At 46.1% G+C, this 10,109-nt stretch overlaps 1 long non-coding RNA gene across 1 annotated transcript; it reads right to left on the bottom strand.

Moving 5' to 3' along the window:
• Positions 1–530: 530 nt before the first annotated feature.
• On the bottom strand, positions 531–9,889 carry LOC130680089 (uncharacterized). Its single transcript, XR_008993102.1, has 3 exons — positions 9,831–9,889; positions 3,422–3,460; positions 531–946 (listed from the first exon to the last, which is right to left on the bottom strand). It is a non-coding gene; the product is annotated as an uncharacterized LOC130680089 (long non-coding RNA).
• Positions 9,890–10,109: the final 220 nt, after the last annotated feature.

Here is a 10,109-nt window from a genome sequence, read left to right as displayed (position 1 = left end):
CAAGCATGTATGGCGCACCTCTGCCGGGCAGGAATTACACCAGGGACTGAGAGGCTAGGAAGCGAGCCTTGCCCCCCTGCTGTGGGCGCCGCGGCATCTCCACGGGGTGCACCCGCCCCACCAGCCTCCGCCTGCAGCTCCCCTCCCCGCCGCCTCGGTCCCTCAAGCCCCTCCCTTCAAAGCCATCTCGGCCCCAGGCCCTGCAGCGGACGCGGGCTCTGCCACAGCTCAGACCTCACTGCCCTTCACTCCCATCCACACCCGCCCTGACAGCCCCCCGGCCTGGGCGCCCAGCTGGGCCCCCTCAGCACGGCTCTGGGCTGGACCTGGATGCTTCGTCCCTGCGCTCCAGTCCAAGTGGTCAGTCCTAAACCCAGCGTGACCTGGGATTAACAGGGTCTCGGGCCACGGCAGAGGCAGCGAGGTGGGAAGTGCCGCAGGGATGCGGAGGGGGCGCGTCGGATATTCTGAGAGAGAAACAGACCCATAGTCCCCACTACGGTGTCGCGCGCACCTAGACCCGGGCAGCGCTGGAGCGGCCCAGACAGGAGGCGGGCTTCGCTGGGGCTCCAGTTGCCCATCAGATGCTCAGTTCCGTGGACGTGTCTTCAGTTCCCCTTCAGTCTGAAAGCAGCATGTGGCTTTCCACGCAGACAGTGGACACGCACGTCACCTGGAGAGTGTAGCTGTAGCACAGGCAGGCACTCGGCACAGTAAGAGGTGTGTTTCCAACAGCCATTTCTTCCCACCCTCACTCACTGCCTCTTGTAGCCCAGCCCCTTGCCTACACCTTTTTGCCAGATGGACCCCCCATCTCTCTACCCACCCTGCAGGTCACTGCCAGATTGTTTTGTCCAAAAGGCCGTTTGCACCTTGTCCCAGGCAGACTCGATAGAAACAGCCAGCATACTCACAGGGGTTTGTTGCGAAGAGTTTAGCCAAGGGCCTGTGGGTAAGTAGAACAGGGTTACAGGCACCACCCAAAGATGACGAAGCACCCAGGGACCGGCCAGAGGGAGAAGCCCTTGCCACCTCCAGGGCTGAAAGCACAAGGGGCAATAGAGGGTCCCTAAGTCGGTGAGAGCTGCAGCTGTGGAAGAGGGGGAATATGACCACCGTCCAAGCCACGGCTGGAGGAGTATAAGGCAACGACAGCCCAAACTTTCTCTCCCCATTTTCCAATGGCTGCCCACTGGTTGACCTCAACCTGAAGCTGGAGGGAGCCCAGCTTCCCCTGGGCTCTGCAGAGGTTCAGCATCAGGGACACGGAGAGGGGGTGAGAGGGCAGAGAATGGATCTAGGGGGTGGCGCAAGTAGAAAATAACCAGCACACAGCCTCTACGTGGTTGTTCAGAAACCTTCAATCCAATGGACGTTTATTGACTATCAAAGATGCATATTGCCATACTATTACTTCTGATTCAGACCAGACTCTGAGCAAGTTGCTGTTATGAATATTATCTCATTTGCCCATTTTGCAGATGGGGAATGAGGTTTAGTTAGATTGTGTGTCTCGGCCAAGGCCTCACAGCTAATAATGACGAGTCGGGATTTGAACTCAAGTCTGTCCAACCCCAAAGCCTGTGCACTCTACCCAGGGAAGGTGCACCTGGGGAAGGCCTTGGGCTCTGGTGGGACCTGGGAAAGGAGGAAGGGGGAGACCTGACTATGTGTTTGGAGGTCAGCCTTGTTGGCTTTGATGCTGTTGAGGCCTGAACTGATGGGGAACCTAGGAGAGGCTAGTTTACGGGCACACGCCGAGTCCGAGGCCCCTAACGTAAATGACCGCCCAGTAGATGTGTCAGCCTGCAGTGTGGACACAGATCTGGAGTATCTGGAGGCCTCAAAGCCAGAAAGAGATGTTGATAGCCATGGGGGCATGGTGGTGGCCACCACCTTGGGGGTAAAGGACACCACTAGGGAGCTTGCTGAGCAAAGATGAGACAGGACCCAGGCAGGGCCTCCCATGATGCCTGCACCGAGAAGCTCCTCCTGACTTGAAGGAATTCCGAAGTGCTAGTTGGCATGCAAGGCCTCCCCTCGCTGGGCCCCACCTGCTTCAACATTCCTCCTCACTGATCCCAGAGACAAACCCTTCCCTCCAGTTAGACCTTCCCGCACTTTCCCAGTTCTCCCTCCTTCCCCACACTCTGCACCTGCCTTGCCCATGGCCCACTCCTATGCCAACGCTTTGGCCTAGGTGATGGCTCCCTTTCTGGACCCTCCATAGTTTCCACACAGCACACGCTGTCTTAAAGGGCCAGGGTCTTTTGTCTCCATTTATTAAGTGTCTTCACTTATTAGCCTTTGGAGAATAAAGTGCTCCATGTATGTTGGATGTAAATGGGTAAAAAAATAGTTGATTCAATCATTTACTTATTTTGGAGGTGGCCAGACATTCTCCTTTGATTCAAAGTAGCCCAACAGTTTGGACTCATTTGTTATTCCTAGCAATGGTGCTCCAAAAATAGAGGTGGCAGCATTATTAAAATGTATGGGTTGACTTGCAAAGAACTATATAAAAAAAGAAGCACTTATTTGGAAGTAGGTGGTGTGGCTAAAGGCACAGCAGGCTCAGATTGTCCAGTTCAAATCTGGCCTTGGCACATACTCCCTTGTAATTTGGGGTATTACTTAATATTTCTAAGTCTTAGTTTTCTTACTTGTAATAGCAGTACCTACTTTGTAGATTTGTGAAGCAGATCCAATAAGATAGTGCTTAGCACAGGGCCTGACAAGCACTCAGGCCTTAGTGAACATTAGCCATCACCGTTATAATTACATTTAGCCCCTAGAGGCTAGCATACTTGGCTGGAAGGACCTTCCCAGAAAGTCTGGTCCAATTACTTTTTTCATCAATGTGGACATGCACGCTCAGAGATCAGGCCATGATCAGTTGGAGCTCATATATCATAAAACAAGGCCTGTGTTCTTTCCTCCGCTGCGCAGTACCACTCAGGCATGCAGATGATTGTCCAAACCTGCACGGGCTTTATTGTATCATATTAGTTTATTACAAGCAGTGGGGCAGAGTGAGGTGATCTATCTTTTTTTTATTTTCTGAAGAAATACAACATTTGTATTATAAAATCCAAACTACCTTAATCAAATGGGGAAAATACAATGAAATATTCAAGACAAATTTTCATAAAGCAAAAGTTACACTGTTTCGTAGTCACAAAAATCATTGCTGGTGACCCTAATTAATACCAGTGCTTATGGGAATAATGAAAGCAAATATGTGGAGAGTACAGATGGAGTGGAAGTCATGGGAGTGTTTTGTGCATGACAGTTTGCGGGGGGGTTGTTATTTAGATCACTATCTAGGGGACAGGAAAACACTGGAAATGAAAATGTCCACCCATAAAAAAAAAAAGAAAAAAAAAAAAAGAAAATGTCCACCCATAGGTGGCAGACTTACACTGTTGGCACTCTGCCCTTGAGCACCTGCACACCGGATCTGGGGATGGAGAGGAAAGTGAAATTTAAATAAAGTAAACAGGATACCTAAGGGGGTCCAACAATAGCATTCCCACAGAAACCTGCAACTTAATGAACCCCACATATGTTCACAAAATAGTCTAATTCATCTGCATAAACACCTCACGAAATTGTACCAAATGCATGTATTGGAAATATATTTCCAGACTCACCGCAGCATAGCACACCCTGGCTTAGGGTGGATAAGACACACGTCTCTGCCCTCAGAGACCTAACCGCGGTGGCCTTCAATATGCAAAGCCAGCCCTCACACTCCCAGCGGCAGCTCCCGTTTACCCAAAGCTGCTGTTCCTGTTTCACGGATGAGGAAACAAAGTCAGAGGCACCAGCAGGGAGGGGAGTGGCCGTCCACACTGGAGCCCAGCTCTTTGGATTCCAGGTCCTGTCTGCCACTCTATGCTGCCCCCAACGTAAGGCAGAAAAAGACAGTGATCTAGGCTTTGGAGGTAGCACTAATTCTGGGGGTTTATCAAGCACAAAAGAGCTTCCACTGGTTCTTCCAGACCCTTTCTGAATAAAGTGGCTTCCGTTGCCCCAGATCCTGTCCCTCACCCCTGCTAACCCAGCCTCACTCACTGCCTAACCATGGGAGGTAGGTGTGCTTCCCAGGGTGGGGTCTGGACCTCCTGGGGCCTCTAAGGAAGGTAGTAAGGCATCTTATTTATTAACAAGAAAAAATCCATCTGCCCTACTTAAAAAAAACATTTGAATATAATTCAATCTTTTTAAACGTGTTTAATTAACAGTCTTAAATGCCTTTTAAAACATAAAAAGAGTAAATACACTCCTTGCTCCTTTCACGAGTTTACTGTGTATCATTACGAACCTATTTCTATGTACTTGCATTGTTAAAAATAAAGCTATTGGTTATTCCACAAAAAAAAAAACAGGTTTATTCGGGAGCAGCAGAGAATTGCAGCTCAGGGCAAGCAAGCTATGGCACAAGCACAGCAAGTCTGGAGAATAAAGGAGGGGAGGCTTTTTTATAGGGAAAGGGGGAGAGTTGGGGGACTGTTCTAAGTAAAAAGCCCATTGGAGGAACCTGGAGGCTCATGTGTCATGTCTGCTCATTGGCTAAGTTGTAACATCTCTCCTTGGCAGACTATTGCCAGGAAGGCGGAAAGTCTTCCATCCTCGTACTGGATGGTAAAGTAGCCAAAATAGTATAAGTTGCAAGGCGCCCCACCACCATCACCTCCTTCCTTCCACCGGGGTCTGAAATTGAAGAGGAGTGGTGGGTGTGAGAGCTCCCCCTGCAGGCCTCCTGGCGCCATGTCAGTGAGGTTTCCCTTAATTAATTTTCACATGTATGTGGATATGGAGGTGTGTATAGAGTTTTCTTCACCCACTTCATATATCATTCTGCCACTTTCTTTCATGTAACAATGTGCCTTGGAGAACTTTATGTAGATATGGGTCACTCGGTTTATGGAGTGACTTGTGGTTTGGATGTACCATAGCCTATAAATCATTCCCCTACTGGGGAATTTCAGTCTTTCACAGCTACCGACAGTTCTGTAGTGAAATCCCTTTACATATAACTGTGCACATGTGCAAGATTCTCTGAAGGATAAATTCCTAAAAAGTGAAAATTATTAGAAGAAAGCATATATACATTTAAAAAATTTATAAATACTGTTAAATTGCCCCCCATGAAGGCTGAACTGACTTTTTTGTTGACTTAACCCATCTTTTTCCTCTTTCTCATTGACTTTCTATTTTCATCCTATCCTTTGGGTCACTTTTATTCCATGTTCTCACTTTGAACTGAAGCCTGCCTTTTCCCTGTTTCTCCCACATCCACGTCACCAGAAATTCCTACTTGGATTTACCTTCAAATATGTCCAAAGTGCACCCACTTCTCCCCATCTGCACTGCTGTGACCTGGTCCAAGCCTGGCTCCGGGGTCCCTGCGGTAGCCTCCTACACACTCCGCTTCTGCCTGTGCTTCCTTCGAACTGTTCTCCACCCAGCAGCCAGACTGACCCTGTGAAAACCATGTCAGACCTTTGCACCCCTGTGCTCAACACCTGCAGCCATTCTTCTCTCCAGAGTGCGAACCTTACCGTGGCCTCCGAGTGCTGCATGACCTGTCCCTCTTGCCCCTTCTCCCCACTCCATTCTGCTCCAGCCACTGGCCTTCTTGTGTTCCCTGAACTGGCCAGGCTCCCTCCCTTAGGGTCTGGGCTCCAGCAGCCCCATCTGCCCAGACATCCACTTGACTAACCCCTTCACCTCCTTCTAGTCATTTCTAGTTGCACCTTTGAGGCAAAGCCACCCTAATGCTCCATTTAAATCTGCAAATGTCACCCCGTGGTAACCTGCACACTTTGCCCCATTTTTTATTGTAATTTTTTATTAAGGTATTATTGATAATACACTCTTATGAAGGTTTCACGTGAAAAATAATGTGGTTACTACATTCACCCATATTATCAAGTTGTCCCCATACCCCATTGCAGTCACTGCCCATCAGTGTAGTAAGATGCCACAGAGGCGTTACTTTTCTTCTCTGAGCTACACTGTCTTCCCCATGATCCCCCCACACACCATGTGTGCCAATCATAATACCCCTCAGTCCCCTTCTCCCTCCCTCCCCACCTGCCCTACCCCACCCCTCCCCTTTGGTGACCACTAGTCCCTTCTTGGAGTCTGTGAGTCTGCTGCTGTTTTGTTCCTTCAGTTTTGCTTTGTTCTTATACTCCACAAATGAGGGAAATCATTTGGTACTTGTCTTTCTCTGCCTGCCTTATTTCACTGAGCATAATACCCTCCAGCTCCATCCATGTTGCTGCAAATGGTAGGATTTATTTCTTTCTTACAGCTGAATAATATTCCATTGTGTATATGTACCACATCTTCTTTATCCATTCATCTACTGATGGACACTTAGGTTGCTTCCATATCTTGGCTATTGTAAGTAGTGCTGTGATAAACATAAGGGTGCATATGTCTTTTTGAATCTGAGAAGTTGTATTCTTAGGGTAAATTCCCAGGAGTGGAATTCCTGGGTCAAATGGTATTTCTATTTTTAATTCTTTGAGGAACCTCCATATTGCTTTCCACAATGGTTGAACTAGTTTACATTCCCACTAGCAGTGTTGGAGGGTTCCCCTTTCTCCACATTCTCGCCAGAATTTGTTGTTCTTAGTCTTTTATATGCTGGCCATCCTAAGTGGTGTGAGGTGATATCTCATTGTGGTTTTAATTTGCATTTCCCTGATAATTAACAATGTGAAGCATCTTTTCATGTGCTTGTTGGCCATCTGAATTTCTTCTTTGGAGAACTATCTGTTCATATCCTCATAAAACTCTTAGAAGACAACATAGGCAAAAATCTCCTGAATATAAACATGAGCAACTTTTTCCTGAACGCATATCCTCAGGCAAGAGAAACAAAAGCAAAAATGAATAAATGGGACTATATCAAGCTTAAAAAGTTCTGTACAGCAAAGAACACCATCATCAGAATAAAAAGGCATCCTACAGTATGGGAGAATATATTTGTAAATGACATATCTGACAAGGGGTTAACATCCAAAATATATAAAGAATTCACATGCCTCAACAACCAAAAAGCAAATAACCAGATTAAAAAATGGGCAGAGGATATGAACAGACAATTCTCTTTGCCCCTTTTTCTTTTTCCACAACACTTACAACCCCCTTCCATACTATGTAATTAACTTTATTAGGTTCATTGTCTATCTTCCCCATCTGAATGTAAGTGCCACTGAGTGGGGAATTTGCTGTTTTAGTCACTGGAAAATCCCAAGTACACAGAGCAGTACCTGGAATGCAATAGCTCCTTAATAAATATGAAATCAGAATTGCCATTCCTCCCAGTTGCAGATATGAAACAGCTTCAAAGGGCTGTGGTTCTGACACTGAGACATTCCCCTGTGGATGATGTTATTCTACAGTTTTTTGAAAATAACTTTCAAAAGGGAAAAGTAAAAAATTGGACGTCAAAATTTTAAACTTTTGTTATGTGAAAAATTCTGGAAAGGGAATGGGAAAAGACAATTTGGGGAGAAAATATTCACAAATCACACATCCAACAAAGGACCTATATATACTGAGTACATAAAGAATTCAAAATGCAAAAAAAAAAAAAAAAAAAGGAATCCAACTAAAAATGCACAAAGGACAAGAAAAGACATTTCATCAAAGAGGATATAGACATGGCAAAGAAGTACGTGATATGTTTATCAACCACTAGGGAGATGCAAATTAATACCATAATGATATCAGGACTATCATAAAGACTAAAATAAAAAGTAATTGATAACACCGAATGCTGGCAAGGATGTGGAGAAACTGGATCACTCATGTTGTTGCTGGGAATGTAAAATGGTACATTCACCTGGAAAATAGCTTGGCAGATTCTTTTAAAACTTAAAACTGGACTTCTCATGCACCCCAACAGTTGTACTCTTGGGGATCTTTCCAGAAAAGTGAAAGCATATATTTACACAAAAATTTGTATACAAATGTTAACAGTAGGTTTATGCATAATACCCCAAAACTGGAAACCACCCACATATATTTCGATGGTTGAATGTTAAACAAACCATGGCACCTCCATTTCCAGGAATATTATTTCAACAATAAAAAGGAATGAACTATTGATGCATGTAACTACTTGAACAAACCTCAAGGGAATTAGGCTGAGTAAAAATGCCAATCTCAAAGATTACATAACACGTGATTCTATTTATGTAACATTTTGAAATAACAGAATTACAGAGATAGAAAGCAGATGAGTGGTTGGCAGGGTTTAGAGATGGGGACAGGAGGAGAGAGGCAGATGTGGCTGTAAGGGGTGGTATGAGGGAGACCTGTAGCATTGTTATAGCTGTGGGTCTTAAATATGGTGATGGTTACACTGTGCTGCACATGTGACAAAGCTGCATGTAATTATACACACACACACAAAAGGACACGTATGTCATTGGAAGAACCTGAATAAGCACTGTGGATCATACCCATGTTAACTTCCTGGTATTCATACGTACTGCAGTTATTGATACCTAAAGATGTGAACATTGGGACAGGTGTACTGGATTTCCTATACATTTCTCTGCAACTTCCTGTAAATCTACAATTATTTCAAAATGAAAAGTTAAGAAAAGTTTCAAGAAGAAATCCAGGTCTGCTAGTCAGCTCCTCTTCTTTTAGGCCAGAGAGGCTGCTTCATCCTCGGTTCTGTAAGGATGTCTGTCCCTTGGATTCATTCCTCCAACACATAACACATAACCTTTTTTACTTGGTCTTTTTTTAAAAAATTCCAATCACTTTTCAAGGGAAAATCTGGAAATACTTAATCAGGTAAAAACTATTGCTGTGTGGTTCTGGGGAAACCGCTCAGGTCTCTGTTCTTCAGCCGTCGCTCTGGAAACTTGGAGAAATGCCACCTGTCCCCCTCGTCACAGGAATGCTGAGGATCGCAATCTCTCAGGGGTCCCAGAGGACCCCTTCCAGGCGGAAGCCACAGGGCAAGTGAGCACGGAGTGGGCACAGCCCTCCGCCGAGTGCACCTTGTGTGCAGTTTCATCCCACGTGCGGCGCAGGGTGACCAGCACCGTCAGCCTGCGTGCTGCTCACCATGCAAGTGCCTCCGAAGCACGGCCTCATCGGGCGGCTTTCAGTCGGTTCTAGGAAGGTGGGAAGGTCCTGTGCGAGCCACAGCGCTGCTGGCCGAGCTGGTGGCGAACAAGACTATTAAATACTACGGGTCTGCCCTGTGTTCACATCCTTCCTAACGTTCCAGTTGGTCAAAGGAAGAGTGAGTCTTCAAGTCAATTTATATAGAAATGTCTAAACTAATTGTTTAGTAAATAGAATTTTTAGAATAAACATATTCATCTATTATTAAAGCATTTTGTCCACTGAATTTGGCCAGTAGATTTTCAAACTTTCTGGTACGTCAACTTTCCTATAAAACTCCACCCCTGCCCCGGCCCTGTGCTTCCCACCTGCACACATGCCTCCTTTTCTCGCCCACAGGTACCCTTCCATTTTCACTCTCCGGCTTTCTCTGGAACACGCCCTCACTAAACAAATCTGCTGTGTCACTTCCTTTAATACACTCCCCTGGAACAAAACGTTATTTGCTGGTCACTCATTAACCATGAATTAATCATCCCCCTGCATGTTTTTGCCAACGCATCCTAATAAACATCCTTGACACGTGTCACACAGCCTAGAATCACCCAGGAGGGTAGGATTGGCAGGATTTTCCCATTGACCTGCCCAGGTGGGGCACGGCCTCCCTCACCCACCCAGGAGCCTAGAACAAGGCCAGACACACAAGCCCGGCTTCTCACCTTCATGCTGCCTCCATCGCCTGGCAGTGTTGCTAAGAGCACACCCCTGATCCTTCTGTGACACAATTTTTTTCTGAAGTCACTGTAAGAGGTAGAAAATATTTCGGCATATGCAAACCCATCCTGTTACACGTTTCTTTTCTGTTCACCTTGACAGTGGTGCCAATACTCAGTGGGAGATCAGCAGATCCCTTCAGCTCCAGGAAGGCCTCAGACCATTGTGTTTCACACCCTTTTACTGAGGAAAGGGGATCTCTGGCTATTGTTGTCCCTGTTTCA

Source organism: Manis pentadactyla, chromosome 12, assembly GCF_030020395.1.
Source record: "Manis pentadactyla isolate mManPen7 chromosome 12, mManPen7.hap1, whole genome shotgun sequence".
NCBI classification, from domain to species: Eukaryota; Metazoa; Chordata; class Mammalia; order Pholidota; family Manidae; genus Manis; species Manis pentadactyla.
Note: the sequence above shows the minus strand (reverse complement) of the source record. Positions and strands in the feature narration are given on the sequence as shown.